The following is a 14,035-nucleotide window of genomic DNA, read 5'->3' as shown; positions in this document are numbered from 1 at the left end:
AGATTCGTTTTTAAAAAAAGTAAAGCATCGAGCAGATAATCCCTTAGTAATATATCCGCAAGCTGAAGCTGTTTGGGAACATATTGAACTACCAAATCACCACGAACAACTCCCACAAAAATGTGATACTCAACCTTGGTATGCTTGCTACAATCATGTAGAATAGGATTTGCCATGATGTAGGTGACACTAGTATTATCACAAGAAAGAGTAACAGGATGGCGAAGAACAATCCCAAGTTCGACTAAGATGGGCCAAATCCATAGAGTCTTAGCCATTGTGTATGCAAGGGCGCGATATTCAGCCTTCGTCGAGGATTTTGACACGATAGGTTGCTTTTTTGAGCGCCAAGAAATGAGATTAGGACAAAAAATATCATATAAACAGAGGTGGAATGGAAGCTGTCAGGGCAACCTGCCCAATCAGCATTAGAATATGCAACCACAAGAGTTTGTCTGATGGCCTTGCTAAATGAGAGACCATGATTGGTGGTGTTTTGCAAGTACCTGTAAGTTTTTTGACTGCAAGGAGATGAGTGGTACAAGGAGCATGCATATACTGAGAAACAACATGAAAACCAAATGCAATCTCAAGCCTTGTAATTGTAAGATGTTATAAAGTACCGACCATGCTCCTATATACAAAGGGATTTGCTAATAACTCACCATCAGTAAGAGATAAATTAGTTTTAGCTGCAATGAGGGTGCGTAGAGGAGTAAGAGTATGAAGAATACATAAGAGGTCCTGAACATATTTATGTTGAGATAAAATAGAATATCAGGTGTATGAGTGACTTGAACACCAAAAAAAAAAATAATGAATATAACCAAGATCCTTCATAGCAAATTAATTAGATAATATGCAAATAAAGCATTGAATGAGAGTAGATGAGTTTCCTGTAAGAGAAATATCGTCAACCTATAAAAGAAGGATAATAATATCAAAACCTCGACGATGAACGAACATGGAGGAAATCAGTTTTGTTGCAATGAAAACCAAGGGATAGAAGGAAATTGCTAAAGCGATGAATCCAAGCACGAGGAGCCTGTTTGAGACAATAAATCGTCTTATTAAGTTTGCAAACATTGTTTGGAAACTACTGATGAACAAAACTAGGAGGTCGTTTCATGTACACCTCCAAGGTAAGAAGACAATGCAGAAAAGCATTCTTAACATCGAGTTGATGGATAACCCAACCAAATGAAATACCCAAAGAGGGCACAAGATGAATAGTAGTGGGTTTGACAACAAGGCTAAAAGTATCATGAAAATTAATACAGGCTTGCTAATGAAAGACTTAATGAGTTTTGTACCACTCAATAGAGCCATCTGAATTATATTTAACCTTATAAACCCACTTACAACCAACCAAATTTTTCCGTTCATCATACGAAACCAATTGTCACATGTTATTCTTGATGATTGCATTAAATTCTTCTACCATTGTGTGTTGCCAATTTATGTCTTTGGAAGCTTGTGTGAAATTTACTGGTTTAGATAAGTGTTGTATTGAAGGACAATATATGATGCGGTTTCACAATTCCCGACTTTGATCTAGTCTGCATAAATTGGGGATTGGAAGGGAGAGGTGGCCCTGTAGTAGAGAGCTCGTGTGTGAGAGGAGTCATTGCATGTTACAATATTAATGTTAAAAAAGGCAAAAAATATCTCCATTTTGTATTTCAAGTTTAAGAGTGTCGTCAGAAGTGGTAGTTATAAAAACAAATAAGGTAAAACTTCAGATTTGTAGACAAAAACCCTTAACAAAACTTTAAAAATGGGTGAGTTTGAAAGTAAGTGTGGTACAACTTTGAGTTTATAGATATAAGAATCAAAACTTTGAATGTGGGTGTATTCAGAAATCAATGGAGAAAAACTTTAGGCTTAGAGGAAAAAAAACAAAACAAAAGTTTATTTTGAGTTAATCAGGGTGTACTACAATTATAAATATAGTACAATGAAGTATTTTGGGTTTATAGAAAAAAAAATTTAGTGAAGTGAGCATGAGCGCTAAGACTTTGGTTTGTAGGCCAATAAATAAATAAACATGCAATTGACAATGTCATGAGTATCACGACATTGTTGTGAAAAAGGAAAACAAACACTACTTTGTATTACGAATATATGAGTGATTTTGGAAGTTGATGAATAAAAAAATAGGGATAAAACTTGTTGAATATCATATCTCCATGATAGTGTTTTGATGATAACAATTTATATTGTGTGTGCACTAACTTTCATATGCAGATTTCATTATCAGAATCTGTACAAGTGCAAGTGGATATCAAGGCATTTTGAAGTGAAGAAAATGAAGAACAAAAGATAATGTATTTGATTTTTTTCTTTACTTAGAATATTTGTACAAGCCTTGATCACACACACGCACACACACACAATTTTAGAACACACTAACACAGGCTTAGTGTGTTGGTGAACTATAGAAATCCCCTATGTTAACCATTAGAATAGTAGTTAAAACTTAATTATAAAAACTTCTTTTTACTGAATTTTTGACCTTAGTAGTCGACTAATTAGAATAGTAGTCGACTACTCATGTATAGAACTCAAATACATGTTTCTGTCAATTTACAGTATAGTCGACTAATAGAGATTATAGTCGACTACTGAGGTGTATGACAGAAACATAAGTTTCTGTATTTTTACAGTATAGTCGACTAATGATCATTATAGTCGACTACTGAACTCAAATTCTAATTTATAAGTTTCTGTCTTTTTACAGTGTAGTCGACTAATGACTACAGTAGTCGACTACTGAAGGAAAATATCAGTTTTCAAGTTTCTGTCAAATTTCAGTGTAGTCGACCAATGAGCATTATAGTCGACTACTGAGAACACTTTCTGAAAACACAGAGTCTGTTTGAACTCAGTGTAGTCGACTAATGACTACAGTAGTCGACTACAAGAGACAGTTTTTCAGTTTTCAGAATTTGAATATCTGACAGTTTTTGGCCGTTTTTAAACGTTTTTAAAACTTTAAAAACTTGTCTTTTCAAGGGCTATATATAAGTTATGTGTTAAGAAAAATTTCGGACATATACATACCGATAAGCTTTGATTCTTGAGCAATTTTCCAAGTGAAAAACATTCTGATTTTCTGAAAAAGAAGAGTTTCTGAAATTGCCTATATACCTTCATCAAAAACAAATCAATTAGGCAATTTTACAGAGATTAAAAGAATCCTAAGCCACTGCTGCACATTATTACACATTCAAGGCTTATAGGATCATTGTGTTCTTCTTCAACAAGTTTTCTCTCGGTTGTGAGAGGGTTAATCTCTTGGCTTAGAGATTAGGGTTCAAATTGGCAAGGAGTTTGTCAATTGGTGTTGCAATTTGCAGGGACTTGCAAATTGGTCAGGTTTGCGTTTGATTTTGTAAGTTTATTCAAAATCATAGTGAAAACTCTCAAGCGGGATTTGCTTGGGGACTGGATGTACACCGGATTGGTGGAACCAGTATAAAATCCTTGTGTTTGTGTTTGCAAATTTCTGAGATTGCCATTTTTCTTTGCAATTTATTATCTACTTTGCAATAATTTTAAAAGAACACTATTCACCCCCCCTCTAGTGTTCAAGTGTATCTATTTCAGATCCTACATACTTCAGCATTTGGGTCTACAACAACTTCATTATTTGGTACATCTGGAACATCATTTGGGTTTTCGACAAGTACACCAGCTTTCGGTGCACAAAGTACCTCTCTCTTTGGAACTTCAACTTCTCCATCATTTACGATGACTGGCCCTACTTTAGCTGGATCGTCGACTTCGTTTGGTTCATCTACACCATCTTTTGGTAGTAAAAGATTTGGAACTACGTCATGAGACTTTGGCATCCAGAACTCCACCTATGGTGAGTTTTTTTTCTTTCACTAGGGCCTTTTATAAAAGCATTTACCTTTCGTAACTAAAAGTAAGACTATTTGTAAATATTTTATTTTTGCAGGTTCTCAAACAACAAATTTCACATTTGGTGTTCAACAAGGGGGTGGTAGGATGGCGAAGCATACATCAACACTTACTGAAGATTAGACAATAAACAGCCTAATATTTATCTGCAGTCAATATCTATGATGCCTGTGTACATAGATAAGAGTCATGAGGAGCTTAGATGGTTGGACTACCAATGCGGAGATAAAGGTAGGAAACCATGGTTTTGACTTCGTTTGGCGCATCTTCAACGATAACTGTTTTTTTCCTTGTTATTACAGTTTGACTGATTTTCTAAATTTTTATTGAATTATCAATGTCAGGAGGCCCAAATTCTGCTGGACAACATGGAACTACTGGTAGTTTTCCCTCGCCAGAGAAAGGTAATGCTTTTTTGCTAACCAGTTCTACTTCATCTTCAACCAAACATCTAGATTCTCATCATTTGCGGAGAACAATGAAAATCCATCATTCAACTTCACATCTAAATTCTCAAACTTCAGGACAAACCAGTAATCCTTTAGCACAGACCAGTTCTAATATATTGTCGAACCAAACCCCTGCTTTCTCCCCATTTCAACAGAACGGTGCAAATACATCTTTCAATTTCAAACATACATTCTCAACTTCAGAACTGACCAGAACTAATCCTTTTGCACAGACCAGTTCTAATTCATTGTCCAACCAAATTCCTAGTTTTCCTTCTCCAAAGGAAGCAATTCCTTTCAGAAAAGCCAACACTTACCCCGTTCGCTACTGGCTTTATTTCCTTGAGCAATTCAGTTTCATGCTTACCATTCTTTATAATGCCTAGCTCTTTTAGCTCAATCTCTTCAACTTCGAATGGGGTTTTGACCACCTTCTCGCCATTCGATACGTCTTCAACTCCATACTTTGTGCAGGCAACAGCTCCACTTTTTCAATCTTTCGTAGCGCCTCAAAGCTCACAGTTCACTACATCATCTAGCTCTTTTAGCTCAACCTCTTCAACTTCGAATGGGGTTTTAAACGCCGCACCATTCAATACACCTTCAACTTCATCCATTGTGCGGGCAATGTCTACTTTTTCAATCTATAGTAGCGCCTCAAAGCTCACAATTCAGTACACCACCTAGCACTTTTACCTCAACCCCTTCAACTTTGACGGCGGTTTCTACTACCTCCACACCATTCACTACATCTTCAACTCCATACATTGCTCAAACAACTGTAAGTCATGAAAATCTTTACTTGTTGCCAATTATTCACATAGATACTAGCAAATTATGATTTCGTAAGAACTAGCTTGTTGGTTATATTTGACAGCCTTTTACTTCACCTGCTTCTCAAGTAGCTACCCCGGCTCAGATACCAGGTTAGTCCCATGTTAGGATTCACCCTAATAATAACGCCTCGAACGGAGACTTAATCACAAAATAAAGGCACAAAATTCAACATAGAGTACTCACAGATATACGTGGTTCACTCCTTCGGAGCTACTCCACGGTGCAACGACGACGCCAAATTCTTTTATATCCCAAAAGAATTGATCCAAGAGAACACCCTCTCTTGATCAGATACACTCCAAGAACTCTCACAAACTCTCTCTTTGTTTTCTCTTACTCTTCTATAAGAGGAGTTGTTTCTGGGATGAGATTTCCTTAAGAGTTTAGGGCCCTATTTATAGTGTTTCAGAAATACTATGCACAAATAAAATATTATTAGTGGGACCCGTCACTAATAATAAAATATTTGTGGGACCCATCACCTTTTCCAATTTTCTCAAAAAACGGCCACCGAATTCCCTAATGTCAACAAAGGTTGCTGGGGTCAAAAATGATGGCTGGTTAACAATCTCCGACTTGAAGATTTGATTGAATATCAATCATATCTTCACACCACTCTTGGTTGCATCATCCGGATGTCTTGTATCTTTGGCGTCTTGCACGGTCATCAACATTCTCAACAAAGGCCATATGAGGCTGCACACAGCCTCACCTTCTCGAGCGGAACTGACTTGGTCAGCATATCGACTAGATTGTACCACGTATCAATCTTCACAAGCTTGAACTCGTTCCTACTTTGTCATCTCCGTATGGCATGGTGCTTCACGTCAACATGCTTGGTCCGAGCATGGAATGCGTCGTTCTCTGACAAGTGAATGACACAAAAAGGGGACAAAAGAATTAAGAGAGCGAAAGCTCCCCCTATCAATAAGCATAGGTGAGTATCAAACAAGTATAGGGATTGCTCCCCCTATTAAAAAGCCATATAGAATATAAGCAATAAAAGGATCATGGCAAGCATGTGAGCAAGCATACATGAATATGCTAAATATCACTCACATACAAAAAGACAATGAGAACACATAAAGATGTATTACTTATGAAATAAGTGTCTCATTACACAACTATAAAAACATAGTGTATAAGAATAGATTTATGAAATCAAAATAAGAGGAACATGAGAATCATGCAAAAAGTTTTCAAATGAAAACAAATTAACCAAATGAAATCATAAATCAAATTTTAAGCCCAAAAATGACGTTAGATCAATAAAAAAAAATTTCTTTGTAAAACTTGATCAAACCACATAAAGAATACATTATAAAGCATATTTGAAATTTGAATCATCTATTTGTGCTTATATAATGAATTCAAAGCAATAAATCAAAACAAAATTTTTGACAAAATACAAGAGAGGTAACAATATATCAAGCTCTTAAGCTTGTTCTAACTCATATAAGGACTTTAGTACCCGGTAAACAAGATTTGGGAATAAACAGCCAATAAACCCGAGGGTTATATAAATACAAACCTCTCATCAAAACAAAACTAATAATTATGAAAACAAAAGAATTTGTCCAATAAAAAGAAGTGTTTTCATGTTCAAAAATTTAAAGTATAATTTTCAAAACCAGGAAAAGAAAAAAGAAAAAAGAAAAAGAAAAACACTAAAATTCTTGGTTTAAAAATCAAATTTGTTTTGGTACCCAAGTATTCTTGGTACCAAAAAGTTTAGGGACATGACGCTTATCATTTAAGCTTAAAGCCCTAGGGTTATGAACCCGTTTGGGCACATGTGGTGCACTAACACGGTCAAAGCAATAATCACTCAAATGACCCTTCCGATTGTAATTTGTGCAATGAAAGAGATCCATTTGTTTTTGTGGACCATTAGCTCGTGCACGGGAATCATTTGCAAATAAAGATTGTCTTTTAAAATTATTTTGCAAATGAGAAACATCATTAAACAAATGTCTATTTGGAACATATTACAACTTAGAAGCTTTTTGTATATCATAACAAAATTTTGTAAGATGTTCAAACCTACCATAAAAATCACATTTAAAAACATGTGGTCTATTAGAAGCATTTGGGAAATGTGATTTCTTTTTCAAATCAAAACAATATTCGGCCAAATGACCAAAACGACCACAATGATCACACTTGACCACACTAGCATGCTTATGATGAACTTTGTGAGAATGAGCATACACTAGCATGCTTATGATGAACTTTGTGAGAATGAGCATGTGAATGTGTAAGTGTACATGATGATGAAGCTACATGAGATGCACAAGGAGACTTTGTGAGAATGAGCATGTGAATGTGTAAGTGTACATGATGATGAAGCTACATGAGATGCACAAGGAGTATTAACATTCTTAGGTTTGTGTGCATCATAGCAAAATTTAGTAAGATGGCCTTTTCGGCCGCAAATAGAACACTTATAAACTTTGTTATATATGTGTGCATAATGAGTGGATGATTTTGACTTAGATTTGACACACATATCCATAAGATTCTTATGATTATTAATGCATGTTTTCAAAGTTGAATCTAAAGATGAAATGCGTTTATTCACAAGATTCAAATCTTCATTATTAGGAACATATGCATTTTTATTAGAAGTAGAACATAAATAGTCATTTATAAAATAAGCAGTATTATTTTTTATGTTCTCAACTTCTAACATGGTATTACTTTTGTCATGAGTCAAGTTAGCAATATCCAATTTCAAATTATTATTTTTCAAATTTAACATATCATTATTTTCTTTAAGAGCATCATTTTCTTGAGTAATGATATTAAATTTGGAAGCTAATTTCTCATGATCGGATTCTAATACATCAAGCTTGCTTTGTAAATCAATAAAATCTTTATGCAATTTGTTATAGGCATACAATAATCTCTAAGATGCACAAGCAAGTTCATCACTAGATAAATTATTATTGGATTCAGAACTGCATACCACACTAGGGCTAACGCCTAGTGGCCGTGTGCATGAAGAAGCTCCAATATCACTTGAAGAAGAATCCTCCAAACAGTGTCGGATTTCCTCGAAGTTGTCTTGATGTGCTTCTATGAATTTCCATAAATTGTAAGCACTATCAAAATGAGAAAACTTGTTAGACATAGATGAATCAAAAGCATTTAGCAAATATTCTAAGAAAATATTGTTCATTGTAAACATTCGATGATTATTTTTATTCCACTTGGATTTCTCCGTAGTGAGCATAATATAAGCATCATTTATAATTTCTCATAAATCAGAATGTGTAGATCCAACAAATAGCTTAAATCTAACACACCATTGGGCATAAGAGAAATTATCCAAACAAGGAGCAATATTAATGGCATAGCCTAAATAAGGTGCACCATGCATATCCATAATGTATGTATGCAAGCAAGATACAAAAATCAAAAATTAGATTAGCACATAAAGATAACTTGAATATTTAACTCAAGGCGATTAGACCTTAAATCAAAGAGCACCAAGCTCTGATACCAGTTGTTAGACCCTAGAGGGGGGTGATTAGGGTCTTGTGCTAATCTAATCTGATTTTATGATAATTAAAACTTATTAATAAATTATTCTTACAAGATAGATATACAATATATTATGAGCAAGAATATGTAATATGAACCAAGGGATATATCCTAGCAATGAGATATATGGTGAAATACATGCAAGGATATATAAATGACACAAGGGTAAACAATCTAAACTAGATAGTGGGCAGTATAAACAATGCAAACACACAATATGATCACGGAGTTCGGACCTTCCGTCCTACGACTCCACTCCCCACTCCCGAGGAGAAATCCACTATCACAACCGGGTTTTTTACGCTCACCCGAATAACGTTTACACCACACAATATCGGTTTTCAATGTTCACCAATCAACATTCACAATCTCACTATGTGACTACACTCCGTACCTCATAATACGGTTTTCTAGTTAACCGAAAACTCTACAACACTTTTAATGTAACAAATTTGTTCTCTATAATAGATGAAAACTCAATGTAGGCTCACTCTCTAAGTCACACAATCCCACAACCCAATTATACAATGTATGCAAATACAATAAGCTCAATGGTTGTGTGTGTAAACAAAGAGAAATAAAATCAAACTCAATTAAAGTCTAGGAAATATAAATATGACAATGTAAATGTGTGTAAACAAAGAGAAATAAAATCAAACTCAATTAAAGTCTAGGAAATATAAATATGACAATGTAAATGTAAACAAGCTAGATAATTGAGTTGAGAAAACTTCTATAGAACAAGAGAGATGGAGATGTGAAGTGGAAAGCTCAAACCAAATATGATCTCCTCTTCTTGTGAAACAATCTTCACAAACTTAAAACTTTTAACACACACTTAAACAAAACTTAAACTCTTGAAAAATCTTGTTTAAAATATCCCTTAATAGTAGAAAATAGTTATGACAAAGGGGTATATATAGGGTAGAAGAAAACAACCCAAAAAACCCACTAAAAAAACAAAAATCAGCAAGTTACCATTACTGTACAATGGTAACTTTGACGGTTGACCACACTGTATCACGGTCGACTGTAGCGGTCGACCGCACTGTTCACAGACAGTTTCTGTTTTTGATAGATTCTGGAATTTTACATATCTAACTTTGTAAAATCAATTAAAAATAGTAAATCAGCTCCAAAAATCAAAAAATTTTGAGGGAAGGTTCTAGACATGTAGATAAACATTTTAGAGAAAGCATTTCTGAAATATCGCTTTCCAGTTGAGAGAAATAAATGTTTGAACATAGATATATAGTTTCTGAAAAAATGCAGAAAACTCAGTTTTGTAAATTCAATTGAAAATAACAAAAAAACTCCAAAATTAGTAAAACTTGGGGAAATGTTTGTATATATGATGATAAACATGTAAACAAAGAAAAATTTCAAATCTCATTTCCCAATTGTGAAAACGCATTTGTTTTGTAAAAACATGCACGAACATGTGCACGAACATGAGCTTATTAAAAACTTGATTTTGTAAATTCAAATAAATATAGAAAATTAATTCCAAAATTGATAAAACTTTGGAAAACATTTATAAACATGAAATTGAATATGTTAGAAAAAGAATTTCTTAAATTAAATTTTCTATTTGTGAAAACTCATGTATTTTGCAATTGTGTCCAAAACATGAAAATATGATATGCATAAAATTTGATGTTTTGACATAAACAATGTTTTGAAACCCTATGAAATGATTTTATAAACTTAATAAAATATGTATACAATGATTGTTAAGTCCATAAACCAAAACTTATGTATATATATAACTATATATATAAACACCAAATATATGTGTGTATATATGATTGAGCTTAAAGTACAAACACACATAATATAAAACCTAAACTAAATATACCCAAGCTTGATTGATCTTCGATGTAGCTCAACTTGGTACACTTGCGGATGAAGCTAGAACTTGGATCTTTAATTTGAATTGCATAGGCTTCACTCCACAATTCCGCTAACCTCCATTGGATTTGATCGTTGAAGCGCAATCCATCCAACCTCCAACTCGTTGTTTGTCTACAATAAATAGAAATATACAAACACTAGATAAATAATATTAGTGGTAATTGTTTGTTAAACATCATCAAAATAAAGAGGCCAACAGAGCTGATACATGCCACTTGGGAAGGGGCAAAGTTCAGTTCGTACAAGCCGTTCCGTTCACGTCCAACGCCAATCTTCTTCCTCGTCTTAAGTTCCTAAAAAATATAATATTTAGGAAAAAATATGACCATACAGTTCAATACTTTAGTAATGTTACTGATAGATAAGAGATTAAATGGAAAACGAGGAAGATATAGCACAGAAGAAAGTGGAAGGGTATTAATGTTGGCAGATCCAACACCCTCCACAAGTATGGTGGATCCATTAGCCAATACTACTGAAGGAAATAAGGTGGCAGGTGTATAGGAGGATAATATACCTCAGTTTCCAGTCATATGATCAGTTTCTCCTGAATCTATAACCCACGTATGAGATGATAATGATGTAAGGCAAGTGGTGTGTTTACCTGTCTGGGCAAGCGTTGATGTAGTAGGAGAGGATTGAGTATTCTTCACTTGCTGAAATAACTGGAGCTGAAATCGCTCAAACTGGTGACGAGTGTCTTCATCCATAGGACTCTTCTGTGTAGCCATATGTGCACTCTGGGGTTGTTTTCCCTGTAGCTGAGGATAATAAAATTTCATGTGACCCGGTTCCTTACAATAATGACAATAGATAGAGGGACCATATGAACCATCCCCTGTAGCTCCTAGTGAACTATCACCTCGTCCACCACGTGCTCCAAAGCATCCTCCACATCTACCAAAGTGACCTCCACCACGTCCACCCGCTCGACTAGTTGTCTGTCTACTCCGTGTGGCGAGAGCAGACCTATTTGTAGACTCTGCGATAGTACTTTCTGGCGAAGCTGGCACGACTGGTCTCAAAAAGTAATACATCTCTGCTAAAGATCGTATAACACATCTCCCAATAATTTGTGGTCTGGCTAAATTGTAAGACTATGGAAGAGAATCAAGAAAGGTGAATACCATTAGTTGATCCCACTAATCTTGCATTTTTTGAATATCCCTTGTAATGAGAAAAATCTGTCTCAACTCCTCTGCGAAGCGATTGAGATTGCCATAATGCTCCTCAAAGGTCTGACTATGTTCGTCCATCCTGCTCTGATATAACTTCTGAATGACGTCATACGCCTGATTGGCTTGTCCTCGGCCTGAGTACAATTGTTCCAAAAACTTCCACACTTGTTTCACTGTATTATATTGAATTGCTAGCTGAAGAACTTGTAGTTCTATGCTATTCCAAATTTGATGAAGTAGACTTGTGTCATCCTGTTTTCAGGAGGTAGTAACTGGTACAGGAGGGTCATCTATAAGATGATGATCCTTTCCCCTTCCTGAAATATAAACTCGAACTAGTTGCTTTCAAAGCAGGTAATTGGACCCATTTAATTTTTGGTTAGTGGTCCTGCTAGAGAGCACCTCCATGTGGGTCTTCATCTCATCTGACTTATTAGAGGACACCATTAATATAGCAAATAAGAATCAGTAATCTTCCAAAAAAATCAACCTCACTCAACAACTTCCTTTTGGATCCAACAACAAATGATCCTTATTTGAAGGATCCAACAAATAATCATTTTTAGGATCCACAACCAAATGATCCTTTATAGGATCTAACAATAAATGATCCAAAAGGACAGATTGATTAAATCATTAATAACTAGTCATCAATAAGTAATTAGTCCAAACCATCATGTAAATAACGACTTATTGTTTATCTCAAAGAGATTTTTAGCGACTGATCGTAGCATGAAGCTAAATAAGTAGCTGAAGATCTATAAAAATCTAATTGATAAGTTAAATAATTAGCTGAAGATCTATGAAGATCTTGTTGATAAGCTAAATAATAAACTTAATTAAAAAAACCTAACGATGGATGAACAGTGTTAGCTAGGGTTTATGAGGGGTGGAAGGTGGCGGCTAGGGCTTAGAAAATTAGAAAGAGAGAGAAGATGGTGACTCTAATACCACGTAGTTTGGGAAAATCCTAGTGAGATTATTAGCTCTCTCTAAGATGTTATTTATAATGTTTAGGGAAACAAAGAAGTTTGTCCCTACCCGATGTGGGACTAAACAAAAGTAAATACTACTCTCAACAACTACTCTCAACATTTTGAAATTGTCAAACTTATTGCTCGTTTCAAAAATTTTGAGGGTTTAGTGCCAAACTTCTGAACTTCTTGGTGGTTTAGTGAAAGGTTATCCTTTAAAAAATTGAGGACATGTGGCTATGAAAATTCTAGATTATGGGTAACTAATAGATTTTTTTTTTAAATTATAGATAATTATAATTTGGTTAGGACTACCAAATATTTGACAATAGTTAGAATTATCTAATTATAGATAGATTTAATTTGATAAGGATTCTTAGATAAATATAGGATTAGGTATCCACATGCAAGATCAAACAGCCGGAACGGAAGTTAAGGCAAAAACCGAGGCAGGGACCAAAGCAGAAGTAGGGCTTGAACCGAGAGCATCGGCGGGAGGAGTCCCTGGTCTGCTAGACAACGAATATGAGCTGGCTTCATTACCAAACCCTTTAGCCACATCTTCATATGACCTATTAGTCGCCTCCTCATCCTCCTCTTCCAGTCCTAGTCCTCCGACCATCTTGAATTCCTTGAAGATGTTGAAGCACACACTCACCCGAGAAGGATACTTGAACCGGTCAGGGTTGATCGTGGGCTCATGAGGAAGTTATTGCATCAGGAAGTTGAACACCGCCTTACAAGCTAGAGCAACTTCTATTAGCACCCTAGAGGGGGGGGGGTGAATAGGGTGAATTCTAATCTAATTCGATAATAATGCCAATTAAAACTTATTAACAAATATATCCTAGCAAGATAGATATTCGATTGAATTAAATCAAGGATATATATGCAAAGGGAGAAAATAAACAAGAACAATATAAACAAATAGTGGACACAGAGAGCAATCCAAACATAATAATATGATCACGGAGTTCGGTCCTTCCGACCTACGTCTTCGCTCCTTACTCCCAGTGTGACGCCCCAGGGTTCACACAAACCTGCAGTCCAAGGTGAAACCCAGATTGTCAAACCTGACATGCACCCACACAGTGCATTAACATATTTCACCAATCACAGTAATATCCTCTAGTGGAATTAATAATAAGTAAAGGTACAAAATAGGCAAAATGAGAAAGTAAAAATAAGAGACATGATATAGAAGGAGGGA

General features: G+C 35.1%; 1 long non-coding RNA gene across 1 annotated transcript; it reads left to right on the top strand.

Moving 5' to 3' along the window:
• The first annotated feature begins 3,637 nt into the window (after positions 1 to 3,637).
• On the top strand, positions 3,638 to 4,339 carry LOC109827722. The gene is made up of 3 exons (XR_002243494.1): positions 3,638 to 3,871; positions 3,965 to 4,158; positions 4,272 to 4,339. It is a non-coding gene; the product is annotated as an uncharacterized LOC109827722 (long non-coding RNA).
• The last annotated feature ends 9,696 nt before the right edge of the window (positions 4,340 to 14,035 follow it).

Source organism: Asparagus officinalis, unplaced genomic scaffold, assembly GCF_001876935.1.
Source record: "Asparagus officinalis unplaced genomic scaffold, Aspof.V1 AsparagusV1_Un388, whole genome shotgun sequence".
Classification (NCBI taxonomy): Eukaryota; Viridiplantae; Streptophyta; class Magnoliopsida; order Asparagales; family Asparagaceae; genus Asparagus; species Asparagus officinalis.
The sequence above is the reverse complement of the archived record's forward strand: the minus strand, read 5'-3'. Positions and strand labels throughout refer to the sequence as shown.